The sequence below is a fragment of the Odocoileus virginianus genome, chromosome 6 (genome assembly GCF_023699985.2).
Source record: "Odocoileus virginianus isolate 20LAN1187 ecotype Illinois chromosome 6, Ovbor_1.2, whole genome shotgun sequence".
Classification (NCBI taxonomy): domain Eukaryota; kingdom Metazoa; phylum Chordata; class Mammalia; order Artiodactyla; family Cervidae; genus Odocoileus; species Odocoileus virginianus.
The window spans coordinates 15,103,775-15,110,573 of NC_069679.1; the positions used below are offsets into that span (position 1 = coordinate 15,103,775).

General features: G+C 41.2%; 1 pseudogene; it reads right to left on the minus strand.

Annotated features, from left to right (window-relative positions):
• Positions 1 to 251: 251 nt before the first annotated feature.
• LOC139035475 (ATPase inhibitor, mitochondrial pseudogene) lies at positions 252 to 813 on the minus strand (annotated as a pseudogene).
• Positions 814 to 6,799: the final 5,986 nt, after the last annotated feature.

The following is a 6,799-nucleotide window of genomic DNA, read 5'->3' on the forward strand; positions in this document are numbered from 1 at the left end:
GCTTAAGGAGGTTCGTGTGAGTAGGGTACAGGTGAAGCAGACTGGTCAATCAGGGGAGGCACAGAGAGCAAAATCAGGGGAGGCACAAAATCAGGGGAGGCACCGGTCAATCAGTGTAGGCACAGCCGTGTTGAATGGACTGACCACAGTGAGGGACCAATAGAGGGTCCCTTTGACCCATTCAAACTTAGGTAGCATTGTATCAAAACTTTTTGTTTTTAATCCTATTAACATTTATTTTATTTATTCCATTTTTTTTTCACTAATGACAATTTATTATTGTTGGAAGCACACAGGTTGATTTTGGTTAAACCAGAACTATGTCTACGTAGAAGTGGGCAATAATAGGTAGTCACTCTATGGAGAACTTGTGCACTTAGTCATCATCCTCACTCTGTTTTAGTTTCTTGACCGACTGCTTATGCCGCTCAATTTCTTTCTGCAGACGCTAAATCTCCTTTGCATGATGAGAGATCTCATTTTCACGGTGTTTCTTCAAGGTGGCCAACTGTTCTTTAGCACGAGCTTGGAAGTATCGTTCCTCTTCGGTCTGCTCTCTTTTTCCGAAGGCCGCACCAGCATCCTGGACCGCACCAGCATCCTGGACCTCGCCTGCACTGGACCTAACATTATCTGCCGGTTCCGAGCCAAAGCCTCGGCCTTGCATTGCCCAGACGCTCCAGACGCTTGCCGGGTATGCGCCGCCAACACCGTGGCTGCCATTGCTGTCAGTGAAGCACCCCTTATTCCATTTCTTTTCTTTCTTTCTTTCTTTTTTTATGTTTTATTTTTTTATTTTTTTTTCTAGGCTAATTACTTTACATCATTACAGTAGTTTTTGTTATACATTGAAATGAATTAGCCCTTATTCCATTTCTTAATTATCATCTAAAAATTTTTATACTTTTGTGATGAGTTCTTTTAAAATTTCCATCTTGTTGGGAAAAATTCTCTAGACTTAAGTTTTTTCTTACTTCCCTGCAAATAAACCTAGTTAATATTAATTATCCTAATTTTTTTATTAGCATCAATAAGACTCCTTGAGCAGAAGCGCAGACCACAAATAAAGATTCTTAAACCATTTTTTCCAAATTAAAGGAGTTCTTAGGTTAACCATTATATATATATATTTCCCACTATCTAACTTGTTTTTTTCCCACCAATAAAACAGCTATTTATGATGAGAGCTCTTTAAAAATTTACCAGTTTAGAAGTTTCTCCAGTTTAAATGATCCATCCTCTGGCCATTGATGAAATATATCTTAATAGTAAATCAAACCAATAAGATAAAAGAGGCGTCCCCACAAGAGATCACGAAGGATGCCACTGATACAAGATCCAGAAAAGTTATTCCCCAGGATAGTCTAAGAAAGGGAAGGATTTCACTGTATAGCTGATGCAATGATAAAAAGTCCCTGAGAGCTGGCACAGTCAGAAAAAAGACTGCTCAGAGTCCCGGTCTATTCAGTTGGCTGTCAAATGTACAAAATATGTGTACCTTCCACATGGCAGAGGAAGGTTCTCAAAATATAACACACACACACACAATTAAGATATAGAACAGTTCCATAACTCCCCCCAATTTTCCCTCCTCTTTGGAACCCATTCCCTTTTCCTATCCCCAGCCCCTGGTAACCATCAATCTGATCTCTGTACTGTTTGCCTTCTCCAGACTGTCTCGTCAATGGAATCATGCAGTATATAGTCTTTATAAGTGTCTGGCTTATTCCACTTAGCAATTGCTTTTGAGGTGAGTCTATATTTCTGCCTGTATCATTAGTTATAACTTTTTATTGCTGAGTAGCATTCCATGGGGCTTCCCAGGTGGTTCAGTGGGTAAAGAATCTGCCTGCACTGCAGGAGACGCAGACAGATATGGGTTTGATCCCTAGGTCTGGATGACGCACTGGAGGAGGGCGTGGCAACCCACACCAGTATTCTTGCCTGGAGAACCCCATGGACAGAAGAGCCTGGTGGGCTGCAGTTCATAGGTTGCAAAGAGTCAGACAAGACTGATGCAGCTGAACGTGCATGCAAGCACAGCATTCCATGGATTGTTGGAGGAAGGGAGACCTCTTCCAGGGCCCAAGACTGGGCTCTAACCCTTGGAAATGAATTGTCTGAGAAGACACACATGCTGACAAAGCAAGAGACTTTACTGGGAAAGGGTGCCTGGGAGGAGAGCAGGAGGGTAAGGGAACCCAGGAGGACTCTGCCACATGGCTTGCGGTCTCGTGTTTTATGGTAATTGGATTAGTTTCTGGGTTGTCTCTGGCCAGTCATTCTGACTCAAGGTCCTTCCTGGTGGCGCATGCATTGCTTCACCAAGAAGGATTCCAGCGAGGATTCTGTTTGGTAGGACACGTAGCATCTCCTTTTAACCTTTCCTGAATACTTCTGGTTAGTGGTAGCTTGTTAGTTCTGTGTTCTTACCAGGGTCTCCTGTCGTAAAAGAACTCACGCGAATGGTTACTGTGGTGCTTGGCCAGGGTGGGGTGTTTCAGTCAGTGTTTTTCCCTAACAGTATGGGTATCCCATTGATTTATTTATCTTTTCACCAGTTGACATTTGGGTTGTTTCCACGTTAGGGCTATTTTTGGGTAAATTTCTCTGAACACTTGCATACAAGTCTTTGAGTAGACATACTTTTTTAATTTCCTCTGGGTAAACATCTAAAGGTGGGCTTGCTAGATAATGTGATAAGTGTATATTTACCTTTATTAAAGACTGTCGAACATTCCTACTGGCAACATAAGAGCTCCAGACTCTTTAAGGATCCTTTACATACATATACTCTACTTTTCCTACCATAATAGTCATTTTTGAGAGGATCCTTTTTACTGTGAAAGCTCAGAAAAGGTTTTGTAGGGTGTTTCAGTTACTCACTGTAATGGTTAGCATAACGGATTGCACCATTAAGAAGCTCTCATGTTTAGAAATGAAGACTATCCAACCCCAATCCTCTTTTTCTCTGTTACTCATCACTCCTGAATTTTCTTTACCCTCTTTTTAAAAATATTCATTTGGCTGTACCAGGTCTTAGTTGCAGCGTGTGGGATCGAACCAGCCCTCTGCATTGGGGGTGCACAGTCTTAGCCACTTGGACCAACAGGGAAGTCCCTTTTCACTTTCTTCATTAGGGTGACCAACATTAAAAACTTTGGCTAGCTAACTAATTACTAGTGTCAAGGATTTTTATTTTCGATATTAAAAAAAGCAAAATTCATTTCTGGGCCTCTCCTATTCATTCTTCAGTTTTTCTCATCACTCTTGAAGAAAATTCAGGAGTGTGAGTAACAGTCAGAGATAAAGAGGATTGGGATTGGATAGTCTTTATCTGGGGAGGATCCCTTGGAAGAGGGCATGGCAATTCACTCCAGTACTCTTGCCTGGAGAAAACATGGACAGAGGAGCCTGGCAGGCTACAGTCCATAGGGTTGCAAAGAGTTGGACATGACCGAAGTGACTTAGCATGCAGTCTTTACATGTTCTCTCTGAACTTTAATTTTATAGACAGACACATTTCCTGGTGATTTATATTTCCCTTCCCTTGTATTTCCTTTCATTTTGATTTTTTGGAAGTCCTTTTTCTCCTTTCCTTTCCTCAGGAGTGTATCTCGCCATCTTTCTTTGCCTTTGGGATGGGTGGCTGCATTTGCCTGCATGATTCCGTATGTGGGGACAGCCAGGTCTTGGCTTATTCTTGACTTTCCTGCATGCAGAGCATCTTTGCTTCTTTTTTCACATGTTTAGAAGGAAAAGAGAGAAAATTACATGATACTCTGACTGTGTGTGTCCAGGAAAGGCCCTGTGAGCTTGAAAGCCCTGGGTTTTTATTATCCAAGCAGAAGGAGGTATTCATTTCTACTTGAATAGAAGCACACAGCTCTTTTTTAGACTGGAGCTGACTATTTTGCATAAAACAAAGAAGTTATACATTAGCATGGGGTAGCTGGCTTTTCTCAGTAGCTGTCTAACAATGACTAGAGACAATGGTTTAATTATAAGCTGCCACAGTTAAAAGACTCTTAACCCACATACAATATCTTATCAAAATTTCACCATTCCTTTGGAAAGAGGTTTAAACTGGTTTGTGGAGCTAATGAAGAGCCTACTTTGTCTTTTCCATTTCCTTGCTACTCTCAAAGCATCTCAAGCCTATTTCAGCCTCTGGCTTTTGCCAAAGCTGTTCCCACAGCCTGGGGTGCCTTCCCTCCTTTCTTTTACTTATCTATTATTTACTTCTCTTTCAAAGCTCTTTTCAGGCACTTCCTCCTTTAAGAAGGTTTTTGTTTTTTTGCATCTTTACAATTTCAGTCCACTGAGCTCTACTGTCTATGGACATGCATTTCTAGTGCACATAATTTAATTCAGATTATCCTTCAGTTGTATGAATTGGTGGTCTTATGGTTATTTATTTCTTTCAGAAAAGAACTATTGGAGAGTAGATACCATATCTTACTCATTTTTGCATTTCAGTCCCTAACACAGCTCCTGGCAGGGACTCGATAAATAATTGTTGGTTGATTGATAAGAGGCCTTTTTAGGAAATGCTACAAAACTTCATCGGCAGCATCACCATTTTAATGCTGGTTTGTACGTCTGCAGAAGTTCAGTTAGAAACTACCTACCCTCACGTCTTCTTCGGCACTGACTCCTTTTTTCTCCTCCCAGTGAGTTGGACAGCAAAGGGGTAGATGACCTAAAAGAGGAGAAGATAGGGAGGATTAGGAAGGATAAACAGACAATTGGGAAATATTTTAAAATATATCTTGCTTATGAATTGTATTCAGCTCCACAGGTTGGGAATTATATTACATTAAATGAGTACATTAAAAATGTAGGACAGATAATGATTGCAAGGTCTTGTTTACACGTAAAGCCACTGAGCACAGTGCTTATTTCTAAGGATGGCAGAGTGAAGTGAGGCTCCTTTCTTCCGCTGGAGGGAGGCACACTTCACCCAAAGGGAAGGTTTCGCCTAGATATCATCCAGAGTCAAGATTCAGGACTGTGTTTACGAAGAGAACTTGAATTAGCGTCTTAGTGTTTTCTCTCTGCCCAGTTCTTATTTCCCCTCTCTCCAGGGTTACTCCAAGGCAGCCACTGTGACCAGCACAGGGAGGAAGCAGAGCCACTCCTTGAGCTCCTAACTCCATCCTCTTAAGGAGGAGCCTTCTGACAGGGAAAGAGCCTTCCAGACTGAGGAGCTAGCTGGATCTTTGCTCAAGTTTTTTCTCTCCAGGTTGTTGAGGTATAATATAATGCTGCTGCTGCTGCTGCTAAGTCGCTTCAGTCGTGTCCGACTCTGCGCAACCCCATAGACAGCAGCCCACCAGGCTCCTCTGTCGCTGGGATTCTCCAGGCAAGAAGGCTGGAGTGGGTTGCCATTTTCTTCTCCAGTGCATGCTTGCATGCTAAGTCGCTTCAGCCTTGTCCGACTCTGTGCGATCCTATGGACAGCAGCCCACCAGGCTCCTTTGTCCACGGGACTCTCCAGGCAAGAATACTGGAGTGGGTTGCCATTTCCTTCTCTAAAATATAATGATAAGTCAACTCTTTTCCAAGGAACAAGCAAAGAATGATTTCACTTAACTGTTAAAACTGTAATATTATTGTAGGGAGGGGGCCCCATCCAGGGTCTGAGAATGGGCTCTTGTCCAACCCTCTTTCTGTGTAAGGACTGGAATTCAGGGACCCTTTAGGGGAGAAACAAGTAGGCCCAATAACAGATACTAGAACTGATGTCAATACAGAAAACAGACACTTACATAATTAACTGAAAAAATAAAAAAATATGAGCACATGTAGCCACATATCTCCATGGGTTGGTGGAGCAGTTGATAATATCGGTTACAAATACATAGATGGCTGATTGACTGGCTGAATGAAAGAATGAATTTATTTCATATCAAGGGAATTTGGGTTAGTTGATTTGTGGTGTGAACAAAGCTAGATACTATATACACCTTATGTCTGTAATTAACTTTCTAGTACTGAAGGCCTTAAACCCTTTACATGAGCAATGTGAAGTTTCTGAGATTTCTAAAATAGTGTGACTTACAAGTACCTAATGGAATGTTAGAGAAAGCTAAAGGATAAGCACTTCAGGAAGTGAGTTGGGCACTGAAATAGAAGTCTGCAGTGTGGTGTAATAATAAAGTGGGAAGGAACGTTAATTTACCATTTATAATCCCTATTGCTCTATAAAAAGGGAATAGCCTAAGAATGTTTGTTGAGCAGCATGTGGGAATTAAAGCCTGGAGAAGCTGGAAAAGAACTAAATTCCCTTTTTAAGAAAGATGGTGGTGGCATCATAAAGGGACAGGTAGGGAGGAACCCAGAGGCTGAGAATGCTGGAACCAGTGGGCAGAGGGATGGGAAGTATTGATCCTAAAGAGTATATTTTTATCTTTGTACATTTTTGAACTTTATATAAATGGCATCAAATTGTGTATATTCTTTTCTGACTGCAATATTATGTTCCAGACAGTCATCCATGTTAAAATATGTGACTATCATTCATTCATTTTCATGGCTGTATGCTGTTCTGTTATGTAACATTGCTTTATCATTTACTTTGTGGAGAGACATTTGGACTATTTTCAGTTTCTTCCCCCCAATTTCTAGAAGTGTGGCTGTGAGTGTTTTTGGACAAGTCTCTTGGACACACATGTAAGAATTTCTCCAGGGTACCTGCTGGATTTGGTGGTTTTAGTAGGTTGTGGGTTATGCAGATCTTCAACTTCATTAGATAATATGAAATTGTATCAATTTATTTATTTTTGAAGTTTTAAAA